At 39.1% G+C, this 20569-nt stretch overlaps 1 long non-coding RNA gene across 1 annotated transcript in view; it reads left to right on the top strand.

The window, feature by feature from the left end:
* Positions 1-10414: 10414 nt before the first annotated feature.
* The window catches only part of LOC128653997 (uncharacterized), a 48711-nt gene continuing 38556 nt past the window's right edge, over positions 10415-20569 (top strand). Inside the window, exons 1-2 of the long non-coding RNA XR_008401415.1 lie at positions 10415-10471; positions 10797-10948. This is a non-coding gene — a long non-coding RNA (uncharacterized LOC128653997). The remainder of the gene's footprint in view (positions 10472-10796; positions 10949-20569) is intronic.

Genomic DNA, 20569 nt, shown 5'->3' with positions numbered 1-20569 from the left:
TGATTGCTTTGCTCTCCCATTGTGAATTTTTGGTGAGCCCAACTTTGTGACTGTTTGCTGCGGCCCTATCACACCTCCTCCTTTCTGGCCCAGCTAGTCTGGGTTGGTCACTTCCCCTCTCCTTTTTCCCTTCCCTCGGGTTGTATCCCCTATTCCTTTGAGGTATGGGATGGTCCGCAGCAACCCAATGAGTTGCAATGCTAAATTTTAATTGTTGGTGTTTGTTGACTCTAGACGCACCACTGTTCATGATGGTAGTGGTGTAATCCCAATGAGTAAGCTGAGGTCAGCCCCGCTCGCATTTATGTTTTTTATATATACTAGATTTGTACAGGCAGTCAGGCATAGGTTATATCTTCATGAAGTATAGGTGAGACTGACTGAGGCTCTATTGTTACATCTCAAAGTTGACTCCAACTTTACCAAAAACGCCACATACTTCAAGATGGCATCCCAGAACTCTGGCAACTGTTAAAAAGATCATATTTGACCACTTCTCCCAACAGTCTAAAGACCCAGACCCATCTAGAAGAGAAGTGAGCGACGAAGAATCACAAGACGAGGGATCTCAATCTAGTTCAAGTCAGCTGCCCACTTGCAACACTATAGTACTGAAGCCATTATGAAAAAAATGCTAGCGGCGCAAACAAAATCTATCACTGCTGAAATCCAATGTAGCTCAGCAGAGCTTAGAAAGGACATTGCGGAGATTGGCAAAAGAGTAAATATTTTAGAGAGACAACATTTTGATATCAACATTTTGATATTGCATATTTATCACATATTTCTGTGCTATATAATATAGGGGTAAAATTGACCATGTGTATTTACTTATAGATTCAGGTACACATACACATATATATATATATTATTTATCAGTATTAATATGTAGCTTTTAGCTAGTGTTGCTTGTCAGTATATAATTGCTTACTGTGAAGTTTTTGTACTTTATCAAAATAATTTACGTTTAGTTACTATGATATTCTAGGTCCCTGACAAAACTGCATGATTCCTATCATTATATTACTGGTATAAATATCCACAAATATCCCCATGTTTGTCATACATGGATCCAGTAAGTCTCTTTTTCTATAAACATTAGTGGGGTTCAACCTTGTTTAATGATCAAATAGAGATACTGACTTGTTTTTCAGAATATATTTACAAAATACATATTTGTCTTTTATTGCTTAGTGACGAGTGCCATTTTCAGAGGGAAAAATATTCTAACTTCTAAATCTTAGCTTATTAATAAAAATGTTAATTAATCTGTCATTAGTGTTAGCTAATCATTTATGTGAACCTAACCTTATCAGTTGGGGTGGAGTTAAGCATTTTCCATAAAATATACACTCACCGACAAAAGGGGGACAAGGGGACACAAGCAGACGGCACAAGGGGCCACACTGAGCATGCATGATGACCACATCCTATCCAGAGGAGATAGGAGGCTAAGCTGACCAGATAGACAAGTCAGGATAATGGCAAGAGAGAGTCCAGGGGTAACCTAAGAGGGTCTATTTACACTAAACCCCAGGGAAGGATCCCACAATGTTGATAAGTATGAAACAAACCCACATAACAGTTTTGTTAATATGGTTTATGCTCTTTAGATTTATATTCAAAGTTTTATTATTGAATCAGGTGAGTTAATCAGTTCTGGTTTGCACTTTATATGTCACAAATATTTTTTTAGGTAATTCCTGTTAACCTGGTCTTATCTGTCGACAATAACACTGGGTCAATCAGGAATCTGGTAATAATATAATTTTCTTACGGCTAGATTTAGAGTTGGGCGGTAGCCGTCAAAACCAGCTTTAGAGGCTCCTAACGCTGGTTTTTACCGCCCTCTGGTATTTGGAGTCAGTCAGGAAAGGGTCTAACGCTCACTTTCCAGCCGCGACTTTTCCATACCGCAGATCCCCTTACCTCAATTGGTAAGATCCCCTTACCTCATATTAGTGCCAATCCTTTCATCTACCAGGATTTTCGCTGTTTATGTGAAGACTGCCTTATTATATCACAGACAACGTGGTTGCTGATTACTATTTAACCCTCAACTGTTGCTGCTTTATTATAACCAGTGTCATTGTATTTGCTGTCCTAGACTAAGCCCATACTTCTTTAGAGGTATTTGTTCCCCCCCTCACCTCCCCCTTTCATTCCTGGCTTGTCCAGGGAGGTCATTTTCCTCTTTCATTTTCCCCTTCCTTCGGGTCATATCCCTTAACCCAGAGGTGAGGGAGAGAGCTGGCTTCCACATTGTATTGGTCATATATGTTTAGATTCTGTTGCTGTTAGTGTAAAACAAAATACTGTATTGTTTGGTTGATTGCTTTGCTCTCCCATTGTGAATTTTTGGTGAGCCCAACTTTGTGACTGTTTGCTGCGGCCCTATCACACCTCCTCCTTTCTGGCCCAGCTAGTCTGGGTTGGTCACTTCCCCTCTCCTTTTTCCCTTCCCTCGGGTTGTATCCCCTATTCCTTTGAGGTATGGGATGGTCCGCAGCAACCCAATGAGTTGCAATGCTAAATTTTAATTGTTGGTGTTTGTTGACTCTAGACGCACCACTGTTCATGATGGTAGTGGTGTAATCCCAATGAGTAAGCTGAGGTCAGCCCCGCTCGCATTTATGTTTTTTATATATACTAGATTTGTACAGGCAGTCAGGCATAGGTTATATCTTCATGAAGTATAGGTGAGACTGACTGAGGCTCTATTGTTACATCTCAAAGTTGACTCCAACTTTACCAAAAACGCCACATACTTCAAGATGGCATCCCAGAACTCTGGCAACTGTTAAAAAGATCATATTTGACCACTTCTCCCAACAGTCTAAAGACCCAGACCCATCTAGAAGAGAAGTGAGCGACGAAGAATCACAAGACGAGGGATCTCAATCTAGTTCAAGTCAGCTGCCCACTTGCAACACTATAGTACTGAAGCCATTATGAAAAAAATGCTAGCGGCGCAAACAAAATCTATCACTGCTGAAATCCAATGTAGCTCAGCAGAGCTTAGAAAGGACATTGCGGAGATTGGCAAAAGAGTAAATATTTTAGAGAGACAACATTTTGATATCAACATTTTGATATTGCATATTTATCACATATTTCTGTGCTATATAATATAGGGGTAAAATTGACCATGTGTATTTACTTATAGATTCAGGTACACATACACATATATATATATATTATTTATCAGTATTAATATGTAGCTTTTAGCTAGTGTTGCTTGTCAGTATATAATTGCTTACTGTGAAGTTTTTGTACTTTATCAAAATAATTTACGTTTAGTTACTATGATATTCTAGGTCCCTGACAAAACTGCATGATTCCTATCATTATATTACTGGTATAAATATCCACAAATATCCCCATGTTTGTCATACATGGATCCAGTAAGTCTCTTTTTCTATAAACATTAGTGGGGTTCAACCTTGTTTAATGATCAAATAGAGATACTGACTTGTTTTTCAGAATATATTTACAAAATACATATTTGTCTTTTATTGCTTAGTGACGAGTGCCATTTTCAGAGGGAAAAATATTCTAACTTCTAAATCTTAGCTTATTAATAAAAATGTTAATTAATCTGTCATTAGTGTTAGCTAATCATTTATGTGAACCTAACCTTATCAGTTGGGGTGGAGTTAAGCATTTTCCATAAAATATACACTCACCGACAAAAGGGGGACAAGGGGACACAAGCAGACGGCACAAGGGGCCACACTGAGCATGCATGATGACCACATCCTATCCAGAGGAGATAGGAGGCTAAGCTGACCAGATAGACAAGTCAGGATAATGGCAAGAGAGAGTCCAGGGGTAACCTAAGAGGGTCTATTTACACTAAACCCCAGGGAAGGATCCCACAATGTTGATAAGTATGAAACAAACCCACATAACAGTTTTGTTAATATGGTTTATGCTCTTTAGATTTATATTCAAAGTTTTATTATTGAATCAGGTGAGTTAATCAGTTCTGGTTTGCACTTTATATGTCACAAATATTTTTTTAGGTAATTCCTGTTAACCTGGTCTTATCTGTCGACAATAACACTGGGTCAATCAGGAATCTGGTAATAATATAATTTTCTTACGGCTAGATTTAGAGTTGGGCGGTAGCCGTCAAAACCAGCTTTAGAGGCTCCTAACGCTGGTTTTTACCGCCCTCTGGTATTTGGAGTCAGTCAGGAAAGGGTCTAACGCTCACTTTCCAGCCGCGACTTTTCCATACCGCAGATCCCCTTACCTCAATTGCGTATCCTATCTTTTCAATGGGATCTTTCTAACGCTGGTATTTAGAGTCGTGGCTGAAGTGAGCGTTAGAAATCTAACGACAAAACTCCAGCCGCAGAAAAAAAACAGTAGTTAAGAGCTTTCTGGGCTAACGCTGGTTTATAAAGCTCTTAACTACTGTGCTCTAAAGTACACTAACACCCATAAACTACCTATGTACCCCTAAACCGAGGTCCCCCCACATCGCCGCCACTCTATTAAATTTTTTTAACCCCTAATCTGCCGTCCGCACGCCGCCGCCACCTACGTTATCCCTATGTACCCCTAATCTGCTGCCCCTAATACCGCCGACACCTACATAATATTTATTAACCCCTAATCTGCCCCCCTCAACATCGCCTCCACCTGCCTACACTTATTACGCCCTAATCTGCCAACCGGACCGCGCCGCTATTATAATAAAGTTATTAACCCCTAATCCGCCTCACTCCCGCCTCAATAACCCTATAATAAATAGTATTAACCCCTAATCTGCCCTCCCTAACATCGCCGACACCTAACTTCAAGCATTAACCCCTAATCTGCCGACCGGAGCTCACCGCTATTCTAATAAATTTTTAACCCCTAAAGCTAAGTCTAACCCTAACACTAACACCCCCCTAAGCTAAATATAATTTAAATCTAACGAAATAAATTAACTATTATTAAATAAATTATTCCTATTTAAAGCTAAATACTTACCTGTAAAATAAACCCTAATATAGCTACAATATAAATTATAATTATATTGTAGCTATTTTAGGATTAATATTTATTTTACAGGCAACTTTGTAATTATATTAACCAGGTACAATAGCTATTAAATAGTTAATAACTATTTAATTGTTACCTAGTTAAAATAATTACAAAATTACCTGGAAAATAAATCCTAACCTAAGTTACAATTAAACCTAACACTACACTATCAATAAATTAATTAAATAAAATACCTACAATTATCTACAATTAAAACTAACACTACACTATCAATAAATTAATTAAATACAATACCTACAAATAACTACAATTAAATAAACTAACTAAAGTACAAAAAATAAAAAAGAACTAAGTTACAAAAAATAAAAAAATATTTACAAACATTAGAAAAATATTACAACAATTTTAAACTAATTACACCTACTCTAAGCCCCCTAATAAAATAACAAATAAAATACCTACAATTATCTACAATTAAAACTAACACTACACTATCAATAAATTAATTAAATACAATACCTACAAATAACTACAATTAAATAAACTAACTAAAGTACAAAAAATAAAAAAGAACTAAGTTACAAAAAATAAAAAAATATTTACAAACATTAGAAAAATATTACAACAATTTTAAACTAATTACACCTACTCTAAGCCCCCTAATAAAATAACAAAGACCCCCAAAATAAAAAAAAATGCCCTACCCTATTCTAAATTAAAAAAGTTCAAAGCTCTTTTACCTTACCAGCCCTTAAAAGGACCTTTTCTGGGGCATGCCCCAAATAATTCAGCTCTTTTGCCTGTAAAAAAAAACATACAATACCCCCCCAACATTGAAACCCACCACCCACATACCCCTAATCTAACCCAAACCCCCCTTAAATAAACCTAACACTAAGCCCCTGAAGATCTCCCTACCTTGTCTTCACCTCACCGGGTTCAGCGATCGGTCTAGAAGAGGGTCCGAAGTCTTGATCCAAGCGGCGGCTGAAGAACTCTATGATCGGGCTGAAGTCGGAAGTCCATCATCGGAATGAAGTCTTCTATCAAGCGGCATCTTCAATCTTCTTTCTTCCGGAGCGGAGCCATCTTCTTCCCAACCAACGCGGATCCATCCTCTTCAAACGACGCCTACTAGCCGAATGACAGTTCCTTTAAATGACGTCATCCAAGATGGCGTCCCTCGAATTCCGATTGGCTGATAGGATTCTATCAGCCAATCAGAATTAAGGTAGGAATATTCTGATTGGCTGATGGAATCAGCCAATCAGATTCAAGTTCAATCCGATTGGTTGATCCAATCAGCCAATCAGATTGAGCTCGCATTCTATTGGCTGATCAGAACAGCCAATAGAATGCGGGCTCAATCTGATTGGCTGATTGGATCAGCCAGTCGGATTGAACTTGAATCTGATTGGCTGATTCCATCAGCCAATCAGAATATTCCTACCTTAATTCCGATTGGCTGATAGAATCCTATCAGCCAATCGGAATTCGAAGGACGCCATCTTGGATGACATCATTTAAAGGAACCGTCATTCGGCAAGTAGGCGTCGCTTGAAGAGGTTGGATCCACGTCGGCTGGGAAGAAGATGGCTCCGCTCCGGAAGAAAGAAGATTGAAGATGCGGCTTGAAAGAAGACTTCATCAAGATGATGGACTTCCAATTTCAGCCCGATGATGGAGTTCTTCAGCCGCCGCTTGGATCAAGACTTCGGACCCTCTTCTGGACCGATCGCTGAACCCGGTGAGGTGAAGACAAGGTAGGGAGATCTTCAGGGGCTTAGTGTTAGGTTTATTTAAAGGGACATTATACACTCATTTTTTCTTTGCTAAATGTTTTGTAGATGATATATTTATATAGCCCATGAAGTTTGTTTTTTTTTAAAAAATGTTTAGTTTTGCTTATTTTTAAATAACATTGCTCAGATTTTCAGACTCCTAACTAAGCCCCAAAGTTTTATGTGAGTACTGATGTATACCTTCTCCAGCTTGCTTCTGTTTGTGTAAAGGGTCTTTTCATATGCAAAAGAAGGGGGAGGGGGGGAGTGTCTTATTTCCCACTTGCAGTGGGCTTTCCAGCTACCTTTTCAACAAAGCTAAACTGAAAGCTTCTAAGTAAGTTCTTAAACAGTTTTATACTGGATTTTCGGTATCTGTGCATCTTATTCTTTATAGTAGTGTCTATTACATGCAGTTATATGAAAATGAGTGTATACTGTCCCTTTAAGGGGGGTTTGGGTTAGATTAGGGGTATGTGGGTGGTGGGTTGTAATGTTGGGGGGGGGTATTGTATTTTTTTTTTTTACAGGCAAAAGAGCTGAATTCTTTGGGGCATGCCCCGCAAAGGGCTCTTTTCAGGGCTGGTAAGGTAAAAGAGCTTTGAACTTTTTTAATTTAGAATAGGGTAGGGCATTTTTTTATTTTGGGGGGCTTTGTTATTTTATTAGGGGGCTTAGAGTAGGTGTAATTAGTTTAAAATTGTTGTAATATTTTTCTAATGTTTGTAAATATTTTTTTATTTTTTGTAACTTAGTTCTTGTTTATTTAATTGTATTTATTTGTAGGTATTGTATTTAATTAATTTATTGATAGTGTAGTGTTAGGTTTAATTGTAACTTAGGTTAGGATTTATTTTACAGGTAATTTTGTAATTATTTTAACTAGGTAACTATTAAATAGTTATTAACTATTTAATAGCTATTGTACCTGGTTAATATAATTACAAAGTTGCCTGTAAAATAAATATTAATCCTAAAATAGCTACAATATAATTATAATTTATATTGTAGCTATATTAGGGTTTATTTTACAGGTAAGTATTTAGCTTTAAATAGGAATAATTTATTTAATAAGAGTTAATTTATTTCGTTAGATTTAAATTATATTTAACTTAGGGGGGTGTTAGTGTTAGGGTTAGACTTAGCTTTAGGGGTTAAAAAATTTATTATAGTAGCGGCGAGCTCCGGTCGGCAGATTAGGAGTTAATGCTTGAAGTTAGGTATCGGCGATGTTAGGGAGGGCAGATTAAGTGTTAATACTATTTATTATAGTATTATTGAGGCGGGAGTGAGGCGGATTAGGGGTTAATAACTTTATTATAGTAGCGGTGAGGTCCGCTCAGCAGATTAGGGGTTAATAAGTGTAGGTAGGTGGCGGCGACGTTGGGGGCGGCAGATTAGGGTTTAATAAATATAATATAGGTGTCGTCGGTATTAGGGGCAGCAGATTAGGGGTACATAGGGATAACTTAGCTGGCGGCGGTGTACGGAGCGGAAGATTAGGGGTTAAAAAATTTAATAGAGTGGCGGCGATGTGGGGGGACCTCGGTTTAGGGGTACATAGGTAGTTTATGGGTGTTAGTGTACTTTAGAGCACAGTAGTTAAGAGCTTTATAAACCGGCATTAGCCCAGAAAGCTCTTAACTCCTGGTTTTTTTCTGCGGCTGGAGTTTTGTCGTTAGATTTCTAACGCTCACTTCAGCCACGACTCAAATACCAGCGTTAGAAAGATCCCATTGAAAAGATAGGATACGCAATTGAAGTAAGGGGATCTGCGGTATGGAAAAGTCGCGGCTGCAAAGTGAGCGTTAGACCCTTTCCTGACTGATTCCAAATACCAGAGGGCAGTAAAAACCAGCGTTAGGAACCTCTAACGCTGGTTTTCACGGCTACCGCCCAACTCTAAATCTAGCCGTATGAGTTTACCTGATTCTTGCCAGCTATGCTGAGAATTTAAATAACAAAACTTTTTTGTTTCTTTATTATACACACAAGCTACTGCAGATAAAATAATTTAGAGATTATTTTCATTAGTTTTAACCTGATAATCATTAAATCATTGTAATGATGTATGCTTATTGATTTGATTTATTCAAATATTGCTTATTATTTCCAGTAATTCTTTTAATAAACTAAGGCCTAGATTACGAGTTTTGCGTTAGAGGCTATGCAGTGCTAATGAGCAGTTTTGTCTCACCGCTCACTTACATGCAGCGCTTGTATTACGAGTTTTCAGAAACCCGTAGTTTAAAGACGAGAAGTGAGCGTTGAGCAAAATTTTGCTCATTACCGCATTCTAATACCAGCGCTGCTTAAGTCAGTGGTGAGCTGGTCGTACGTGCTCGTGCACGATTTCCCCATAAGAATCAACGGGGAAAGCTGGCTGAGAAAAAGTCTAACACCTGCAAAAAAGCAGCGTAAAACTCACTAACGCAGCCCCATTGATTCCTATGGGGAAATAAAAATTATGTCTACATCTAACACCCTAACATTAACCCCAAGTCTAAACACCACTAATTTTACAATTATTAAGCCCTAATCTGCCGCCCACGACATCGCCGACACCTACATTATACTTATTAACCCCTAATCTGCCACTCCGGACACTGCCGCCACCTACATTATATGTATTAACCCTAATCTGCTGCCCCCAACATCGCCGACACCTACATACTATTTATTAACCACTAGTTTATTTTTTACTTCTATTTTTATGTCTAATAAATATATTCTTTGTACATTTTAGTAACTTGTGTATGTGTTACCATTGAGACCAAAGTGTTTCTAAGAAATTTCTATTAAATAGTCTTTTATATACTATAAGTTACATCATATTTTATCCAATTTTCTATATACCAATTTTAGCAGCATTTTTATGCAGTGCCATAGGTTTTAAATATCTTGTCTCTTTTTTGAGCAAGTTATTTTATTAGTTTTTTATTACCATATATGAGCCATATTTTAAATTACTCACGCACTGGTATTATTTTACGGCCAGATTAGCTTCTCCCAAATGTTGGAGGGATTGTGACCAGATAGGCGATATGAAACATGTTTGGTGGAGCTGCTCGAAACTTAAACCGCTTTGGAAAACTTGTTTCAGTCCTAACCAGAATAGGGATCTCCCTTTCTAAGTCTCCAGAAGTGACCTTATTTCATTTAGGCTTTTGCAAACTACCCAAGCACCAAGGATATTTATATATATATACCTCTTCTCAGCTATAAAACTATCCATTGTCAGATCATGGAAAAACTTACACCCAGGGCCGGCGCTTGCATAAAGGCAAGTTAGGCAATGGCCTTAGGGCGCCACAGTATGTGGGCGCAAAATGCCGGTGACAACTGACAACTTGCAGCAGCAAAAAAATTTTTTTTTTTTTTACATTTGCAGATTGCGTTGCGGTCCGCCCCCAGTCTAGATAGATAACCTTAAATTTTCTTAGGGCAAATTGAGAAATTGGGGTGCCGTGCTAATACATATGTGTAGCTAAGTTAAATTTTTAAAAATATTTGCTGAATTCAAATGTTTCCCGCGCGCACAGGCTGCATCTGTTCAGTGCGCGCGGGCTTCTGTAGGGAAAGGATGAGGGGGTGGAGCTGCTGGAGCAGGAGTTGCGCTGTCCTGGCTGGAACTTCAAGTAGCTCAGCACTCAGCAGTTCTGATTTGGCATGGCAGCAGACAGTCACAGGTAAAGCAAAACCTGTATTAAAGTAAAGCGTATAGAAAAAACAAAGCCTGTCCTGCAAGCAAAAGCAAGTGTTTATTTAAGCAAACAGGCTCAGAAACTGCACCACGGAAAATAGCTCAGACAGTTAACTACAAGTTTACTTTTACTCCACTGTCTGAGCTATTTTCCATGTTGCATGTTCTGAACCATTTGCTTAAATAAACACTTGCTTTTAAAGGACAGGCTTGCTTTGTTTTTTTAAATATATATATTTTTTCTGATTTATGCAGGGCTGTTGTGTGTATATATATGTTAATGTCCTAAAAGCACTGTGTTTAACCCTTAGTGCCATTTGTGGGAGTATCTGCTTAATGCAGTCCTAGCTCCGTGCAGAGAGATACTGTGCTCTGCTCGTTAAACAAGATTTATAAGCCAGGGAGCTGTTCCTGCAGAGGGAGGTCACAATGTAACTGGGAAATCGGACACAAGCCCCTCACAGTAAGCAGAGGGGAGGCAAACAGGAGAGGGGGATGGGTAGGGAGAGAGTTTTGCTTGGCTGTGTCTCAGCTCAACTTGGGGATATAAGACGTGAATTCAGAGTGACATGATACTTATGCTGCTGTAAATATGTGTGTTTATGTATGTTTAAATGTGTGTGTATGAATGTGTATGTATGTGTAAATATATGTGTGTGTATGTATGTGTAAATGTGTGTATTTATGTATGTGTAAATATGTGTGTGTATGTATGTGTAAATATGTGTGTGTATGTATGTGTAAATATGTGTGTGTATGTATAAATATGTGTGTGTATGTATGTGTAAATGTGTGTGTGTATGTATAAATGTGTGTGTGTATGTGTAAATGTGTGTGTAAATGTGTGTGTGTATGTGTAAATGTGTGTGTGTGTATATGTAAATGTGTGTGTGTATGTGTGTGTATGTATGTGTAAATGTGTGTGTGTATGTGTAAATGTGTGTGTGTATGTGTAAATGTGTGTATGTATAAATATGTGTGTATGTATATGTAAATATTTGTGTGTGTGTATGTGTAAATGTGTGTATGTGTAAATATGTGTGTGTAAGTATGTGTAGATGTATGTGTATGTATGTGTAAATATGTGTGTGTAAGTATGTGTAGATGTATGTGTATGTATATGTAAATATGTGTATGTATATGTAAATATGTGTGTGTATATGTAAATATGTGTGTATATGTAAATATGTGTATGTGTAAAAATGTGTACGTATGTATTTGTAAATATGTGTGTGTGTATGTATTTGTAAATATGTGTGTGTGTGTGAGTGTGTATGTATGTGTAAATATGTATGTGTGTGTGTGTAAACAGGAGAGGGGGATGGGTAGGGAGAGAGTTTTGCTTGGCTGTGTCTCAGCTCAACTTGGGGATATAAGACGTGAATTCAGAGTGACATGATACTTATGCTGCTGCAAATATGTGTGTTTATGTATGTTTAAATGTGTGTGTATGAATGTGTATGTATGTGTAAATATATGTGTGTGTATGTATGTGTAAATGTGTGTATTTATGTGTGTGTATGTATGTGTAAATATGTGTGTGTGTGTATGTATAAATATGTGTGTGTATGTATAAATATGTGTGTGTATGTATGTGTAAATGTGTGTGTGTATGTGTAAATGTGTGTGTGTATGTATAAATGTGTGTGTGTATGTGTAAATGTGTGTGTGTATGTGTAAATGTGTGTGTGTATGTGTAAATGTGTGTGTGTATGTGTGTGTATGTATGTGTAAATGTGTGTGTGTATGTGTAAATGTGTGTGTGTATGTGTAAATGTGTATGTATAAATATGTGTGTATGTATATGTAAATATTTGTGTGTGTGTATGTGTAAATGTGTGTATGTGTAAATATGTGTGTGTAAGTATGTGTAGATGTATGTGTATGTATGTGTAAATATGTGTGTGTAAGTATGTGTAGATGTATGTGTATGTATATGTAAATATGTGTATGTATATGTAAATATGTGTGTATATGTAAATATGTGTATGTGTAAAAATGTGTACGTATGTATTTGTAAATATGTGTGTGTGTATGTATTTGTAAATATGTGTGTGTGTGTGTGTGTGTGTATGTATATGTAAATGTGAGTGTGTATGTATGTGTAAATATGTATGTGTGTGTGTGTATGTATGTATCTGTAAATATGTGTAAGTGTGTGTGTGAAAATATGTATGCATGTGTAAAATTGTATGAGTATGTGCGTGTGTAGGTAAATGTTGTTACCTGCACATTTATGTCATGCAGAAATATCTATTACACAGGGTATATCAATTTTTTTATTTTTTTTTGGGGGGGGGGGGGCGGCAAAATGTGTCTTTGCCTATGTAGCCAAAAATCCTAGCACCGGCCCTGCTTACACCTCCCCTCCTGGCTAGATATTGTTAAAGTTATGGCATATATTTATTCTTTTTTTTTTTTTTTTAATTCTTTTTATCAAGAAAGCACAGGTTCAACAGATCAAATGTTTACAATTACATGCTTACTTACAATGACAATGTAGACAGTAATGTGGAGTGAACATAACATGTTGGATACTAATATTCTGTTGAGAATGCGTATTAAAATAAAGCATACACATACGCTGACAAGAACCACCAGGATTATATATTACAAATTAGTGCACTATATGATTTACTGCTGTCACCGGGCTACTATTAATTAGCAGATAACTGTGGGACATTAACCTCTGGTGGTTGGACTGGTAAAAGTTTAAATATGTTCTAGATCATAAAGTAATGCATTCTTACATTGCAAATTAATTTCAGTCTGAGTAAGCTATTGTTCAACCATGCATATGGAAAATTGAGCTTGTTCAGCATAGCCAGCATTCTAGTAGATAGCGCTTTAAAGGGACAAGATACCCCATTTTCGTTGCCTTGCTATAGCATGTCAGTCAAGTCTTCAAACACAATCATAATGCAGTTACAGCCATGTTCTAATATGAATTGGTCTCTGTGAGTAAAGTTAGAGTGACATTCATTGATCTTTATCTCCTATTGCACCCGTACCTCTTATTTTTAAATTATTAACATAGACCAAAAAATAACAATACAACACATAACACACACAAAAACTAAACAAACCAGGGACAAAACAGATCCCCAAAGGATTCAGCAGGTATTTAAGCTAAACTAAACTCTTCGGGCCAAAATGCAGAATGTCTGGGGCGGTTGGAGAGGATAGGGGAAGCTGTATAGATATTATGTTATACTGTGTTCTAAAATGGCAGGTCTGATGCACTGGAAAGCCATAAGGAAACGTACATAACTATGACAGACCTGGAAGTGATATTAGTGAATTTAAGTGGGAAGTGACTGTCAAAGTTCTCAGACTTTCCAGAAAAAAACCCCAAAAAACCCCCAAAAAACTACAGGTTACATGTTATATGGCGTGTGTATTTTCTCAGCTGAATTCTCCAAATACTCGCTTCATCGTTACCAGAGATACCCTATGCTGCCCTTACCTAACTTGATATGATTAAAATAATACTTAACTACACTAAACTAAAGAATGTAAAATAGACATTACCCTTCTTACCTAGTATTGTCCAGACTAAACTATGTCCACTAGGTCCTATAGTGCTAATTAGGGTTACAAGACATTGCCTCTGCAAAACATCGATATTAATAATCAAGATACAAGACATTGTCTCTGCAGAACATCGATATTAATAATCAAGATCCATAGAATTCAACTGTACTTGTTTGACCCGGTTTTCAGTGTTTCATGGTACCCCGTTAGGACATAGCATGAGCCATCTCCCACTGGCAGTTGAATATCCCAGCTACATGAGGAGCAAGTGCTGATATACAATAAGAAAAGACAGAAATGTGTACATTGACAGATATTAATGATTTGGCAGAGTTCTAACAGGTAGTTGTTCCTGCAGCCATGCAGGACACGCTGGGCTTTATTAAACAAGAAGTTCAAAATAAAGTTGTGTAAATTGGGGTCGATAGGCAACAAGGCTCTTAGCAGGTATATATTAGATTGTAGATCAGCCAGCTACCATCGCATTGTTCTGGGGTCCATAGGTACCCCAGTAGAATGTGTACAGTCGGCAATATTACAGGAAGAGAATTGATCAAAGTGCGTGGGGAGCTACGGTACAAAAAACAGGATCAATTTGAGCATAAAACTTCAACCAATACTCTCTCGATTGGCTGCCGATATAGACTGATCATGAATCCCACACAGACAAGCCAGACAGAGTTATTAGTTTACCCGACTCCAGCACGAGGTGGATTTGAGCCGTTGCAGGTCAGTGGAGCCCAGATTGCCTGTGGGGGGTACCAGCCGCCATGCTGCTTTCCAGCAAAGGGATAGATGTTACGTCTTGTGGCTAAATGTGGATCCATGTACCGCAGCACAGGCAAGGACCCCACATCAGGAAGTTCCCACCTAGCCAGCACTGCACAGTCCGGGTTGTGAGTGACTCCTGTGGTTATAGCATCGATCAAGTGAGCCGGCAATGATATTATCGGGCTCTCCTCCTGCCCCGCAGCACACCCCACACCAAGGAGACCCAGAGGATATTCCCCCGGGTAAGGTCCCGCTCTGCTGTATATAATCTCAGCACGAGTTACCTCCGGGAGCGCAGCGGTGATCCACGTGGTGCCCCACTGCGAGCCGCAGTCTGACGATTGTTGGTCTTGAGTGGTTGCTCTCACAGGCTACAAATCTCTTACCAGTAGCAGTAGTGTAGTCCCATGTGTGGCATCAGGTTTTATGGGGTTCGAATTTTCCGTTGCACAAATAGCATCTCTTAACTTTCCATAGCTTATACACAGCTGTTCAAACTTAGGCAGGAAGACAGAACATATTTGAAGAGCCATGTCCCTTGCCGCGGCCATTGTTTAGCAATCCCTTAAGGGTCTTCTTTTAATAAACTGACTTCCAGGGAAGAAGCGGATGAAAGGCTTCTATCTGCCAAAGGTTCCCGGACAGCTTGCCTGCCAAGGGAGTTGCAGATGGCAAAGAAAGAGGCAAATTTGCAGATATTAAATGCAGGTTTCTGCAGAGCTAAAAGATCCAGCTGCCATCTTCTAGGTTCACCCACCGGAAGTCCGGCATATATTTATTCTATGGAGAAAAATTTATTTTATTCCCTAGAAAATTCAGACCTCTTTGAAATGATCTGGGCAGACTGGCAAGCCATGTTTAACACCCAGTGGCTTCCTAACCTAGATACCTAAGGAGGCCTCCCCATTCCATCCTCCTGGCCCCCCTCACTGGGCTTCTCACTCAATTACACCACCTTTTCAGACCCTTCATCATCCCTGTGTAACAATAATTTTCCATTATTCTCTCCTCCTCTCTTGTCTACCTGCCCCATTTCCCTTTTGGTACAGCATTTTAACCTATTGTGCTAATATATAACTCCTGAATGGAGTTGATATAGGTAAACACTGATTGTTATTCACTTGGTATATGTATGTCTTTTTTCCTTTTTGGGTTGTTGTGTGCTATTGGCACACTGTTGTATCTCTAATTTTGAAAATAAAATACAATATCTATATAAAAAAAAAAAAAAATGGAAATGTGCTTAGTGCTAATCTTTCTACAGATGATGAGGGTTTTTTGGCATTATCAAAGATGAACATAAAAAGTCTGTGGGTCTAGATAATATTAGTCCAAGGGTTTTCAAAAGAAATGAAATCAGTTTTAGTGACCCATTTGCTGATATGTTTAATCAAACACTATTGACAGGAGTTTTCCTGGATAATTGGAGAATAGCTAATGCAGTGTCTCTCTTCAAAAAGAACAGTAGGGAAGACCTAGGCCTTTCAGTTTAACTTCAATATTAAGGAAATTAATGGAGTCTATTTTAAAGAAAATAATTATGATTTAGGGTAACAATTTAGGGTAACAAAAACAGCACAGTTTTACTTTAGTAAGCTCAATTTAGCAAGATATTAATTTCCATTGGAAGAAAGTGGTCACAACTTATCCCATCTTCTAAAATGGGAATTTTAACAGTTCTCACACAGTAATATATTGATATATACATCTGAAATGGTGTCCGTGTTCATTGTATTAGCGCAAGATAATAGAATTAGTCCAAATCATCTTGGAATACTGTGAAGCATGTTGAATAGGCCAGTTTTGCACATTATCATTACCGTTTGTGTGTTGAATTTGATGTGTCCATTTTGTTGCAAACCCCGTAGTTGTGAGCATTGTGATCGCTGTAGCCATTGCTTTAAGTGCATCATATGGGTGATGTTCCTGCTATTTGCTAGGATCCAATATGAACTTTTCCCAATATAGAAATGTTGTTATCACTTAAAACTTGAAAAACATGGATTAGGAGATGAATAAACACATATAAATGGAATTGGAAGGATTGGAATTGACCGTTTTGTGTTTAATTACTTTCATTTTATTGGAAAGAAAATTGCAGTGTGGCAGTTATCTGGATAATAATACTTTGATTATTATAACACATACACACAAACATATAAACACACACACACACACAGTTAAATAGTTTGCAGCTAGTAGTATCTAATTGTATTTCCTGAATTCTACAAAATAAATAAACACATATAATTTAGTGCTAGATTTTCATATGTACATAAGGTATGTGTGTATTTTGCCTTCAAGAGGTTTACTTTTATTCTTTTGTTTATTATAGCATTTTCAAAAATGCTTTATTTTACAACTACTATTCTCAAATTGACATTTCCAATCATTTTCCTGGTTGTACTAAACTGAAGCAATGACAAGAAAAAAAAATCATCCCGAATTGTACAAATTAAATGATTTTAGTCATAGAATAATTTACCTTTCATTTTAACCTTCATTTATGCAGAAAATTGTAATTACTTATTACATACTGATGGGTGGTTAAAGTGGAGTGAATGTTCAAATATGCCATTTGTGTGCACATTCTTTTAATGTGTTAAATGTTTGCAATGAGTGGGACTAAATAAATGCATATCAGAAGCTCCACTTCCTTTTAAATGCAGTGATTAGTATGCTTCAAAAACACAATGCACTTGAGTTGAATTTTAATATGAAATGCAATATTTCTATTTGTTTCCAATGCAGAAAGTATTCTATCTTAAATAGTGTTTTTTCAAATGCCTATAAGTCTTGAATGGCTCAATAAAAGAGTCTGAAACTTAACAGTTTACCTCAGACTGGCAATTATTAAAACACTGAACTTTTGAAAGGTCAATAATGCTTGAGTTAAAAAATAATATTCCCCTATGCCAATATATTTTTTTTTAGCTGCTTATTGACGTAAAGGGAAACCTGGGGTCCAATTCTCTAACCTCACTGCTCAGATGAGATTATATAAAATGGTTCTGGAGAACTGTGAGATCCCCCAGAAGAATTTAGAATGGCATTTTTTGCTATATTTCTCTAATGAACATTCCATGCATTTCTCCATTTGAAGGAAAGACAAGCACGGTACAATATAGTACTTCAAAAAATAATTTCTATATTTTTGTTTTTGTATTTTAATTTACTTAAAGTGATGGTAAACTCTCCCCTTTATAAAATCAGATCTGGAATGTAAGCGCTATTTTAGATGAAGTTTAATTCATAAGGGATAAACCTCCTATTACGTCCTACGTTTTCAATAAAAACACAACACAACTGCTTTGGGGAAAAGACCGGTCACGGTCGCGTTTATTAAACAAATTGAATTCTGCCTAATCTAGCCAATAATTAGGCAGCTCAAATCAACCTATCCCTGAACTTGTAGCAAGTTCATTCCAGTTGGTGGCGGCATCTTCTTCTAGCTAACTAACCCCTACTTATTGACGGACAAGGCCCCTCCGATGTCTGCAGCGTGGCACAGGGGTTGCGCACGCTCATTGGCACAGTGAGAGAGATTTTGTTATGTAGAGCTCTTCGGCCTGCAGCTCTTTAAAAGGGGGGAGAGGAACCCCTAAGCCGGCACTTAGTGGGCGACACCTCTCCCTGTGTTCGGGCCGTCACTCTGCTCACACTGCGCCCGCTCCCAGGGCCTTGCCCGACCGCCAGCTAGGGCACAATTTCACCAACCCAGTAAGGTATCCTCTCCAAACGAATCGTCCAACACGTATGAGAGAGGTGGATGACTAAATTACAACCTCGGGCTTATGGGGCTGGTTCAACTAAACCTACCCCCGCCGAGGACTGACTTACCCTTAACCTAACTTGCCGCCACATACCTTCATCCAGGGACGGGCGGGGAAAGTTCTCCTCGAAGTCTGGAGGCAGGAAGAGGCCGAATCCACTGGAACAGGACCCTATAAAGGCAAGAGGTACACCCTCCCACACATTTGCAACATTGTAGCATACACACACTTCTAGAATCCTCCAGACTTCAAGTCAGCTATCCCTTAATTTTGATACAGGCCCACTAGAGGGCCCTCCACTTCCATAAGGGATAAACCTCCTATTACGTCCTACGTTTTCAATAAAAACACAACACAACTGCTTTGGGGAAAAGACCGGTCACGGTCGCGTTTATTAAACAAATTGAATTCTGCCTAATCTAGCCAATAATTAGGCAGCTCAAATCAACCTATCCCTGAACTTGTAGCAAGTTCATTCCAGTTGGTGGCGGCATCTTCTTCTAGCTAACTAACCCCTACTTATTGACGGACAAGGCCCCTCCGATGTCTGCAGCGTGGCACAGGGGTTGCGCACGCTCATTGGCACAGTGAGAGAGATTTTGTTATGTAGAGCTCTTCGGCCTGCAGCTCTTTAAAAGGGGGGAGAGGAACCCCTAAGCCGGCACTTAGTGGGCGACACCTCTCCCTGTGTTCGGGCCGTCACTCTGCTCACACTGCACCCGCTCCGAGGGCCTTGCCCGACCGCCACAAAAGACGCCTCTTGCCGCCACACTTAACCAACATAGCCCTTAAATAACAGTATAACAATATAACATACAACCAAATTCAACTGTGTTAACAACGGTCGGATGCCAACCATAGCACAGAACTTTGAAACTAACTAATGCCCTAATAAATGTTCATTTTAAACAACCGATGAGATGGCTGTCTTAAGGTTAGCCAGGAAAATGTCCAACCCGACGTCCGCCAGGTGAACCCCATCCGGTCGGTAAAGGGCCTTCTTGTCGGCCGTAATAGTGTCATGCCTAATGACGAAACCTCCCACGGCCGTGACCGCTCTCCCCACTTCCCTATTAACTTTCTTGCGGACATTGTACGCTGCCCTCTGTGTCACAATGTGACGCCAACGCAGCCGTGCAACCACGTTAGACCAACCTATCCGCACATCCTGAAGCCATGTGCACACCCACTTAATGTCCGCAACCATAATCCGTATTAAATCCAACACGGGAATGGATCCCAAGTCATTTCCGCCCAGATGCACAACAATCACTTGAGGCTTTCCCCACCTCCTATGTGCATCCTGTAACAGAGCGGGAAGCTCCCTCCAATTAAGACCCCTGCGCCCGAGCCAGCGAATGTTAGCCCTGGATGCTGCCAATCCTAGCTGCTGCCCTCCCGGGGAATGATGCGCCCTGATAGCCGCCCAGTGGATAAAGGAGTGCCCAATAATCCACACGCGCACCGGGGTCTTTCCTGTACCTATAACAACATGGATGGGGACAATGAAATGGTGACAAACCACTGGCAATACCCCTTTCTCACCCCCCCCACTCCCCACCAAGTCGGGAAGGAATCAAGAGGTTACACACCTTACACACCCTCATCACTAAGCATGCAATGGGCGAATATAGCCCCTATATCGCTCAGACTTCCAACGCCCCATTTTCTTAATGACCGCCTGCGACGACCCCAAGGCCGCAGCACTAGTCGCTGCCCCGATGCGGAATGAATGCGGCGCAATCTTAGATGGATCCAATCCCGCTGCCGCTGCCACTTTGGCAAGCACTTTGTGGAACTGGAAAGCTGAAAGTGAACTACCGTCCTCGTGCACGAGAAACTGTAGTCCTCCGACCAGCCGTACACGGCAATAATCCGCCACGCTCGATACCGGGCAGCACTCTGTGTATTCGTGTCTGGCTAAAGGCAACCAGGCCCCTTTCCCATCCTGATCAGTTTTGGATCTGGGAATGAGCAAGAGCACGCAATCGTCCGTGGTCCTTACG

Source organism: Bombina bombina, chromosome 3 (assembly GCF_027579735.1).
Source record: "Bombina bombina isolate aBomBom1 chromosome 3, aBomBom1.pri, whole genome shotgun sequence".
Classification (NCBI taxonomy): Eukaryota; Metazoa; Chordata; class Amphibia; order Anura; family Bombinatoridae; genus Bombina; species Bombina bombina.
This window is presented reverse-complemented; position numbering and strand designations above follow the sequence as displayed.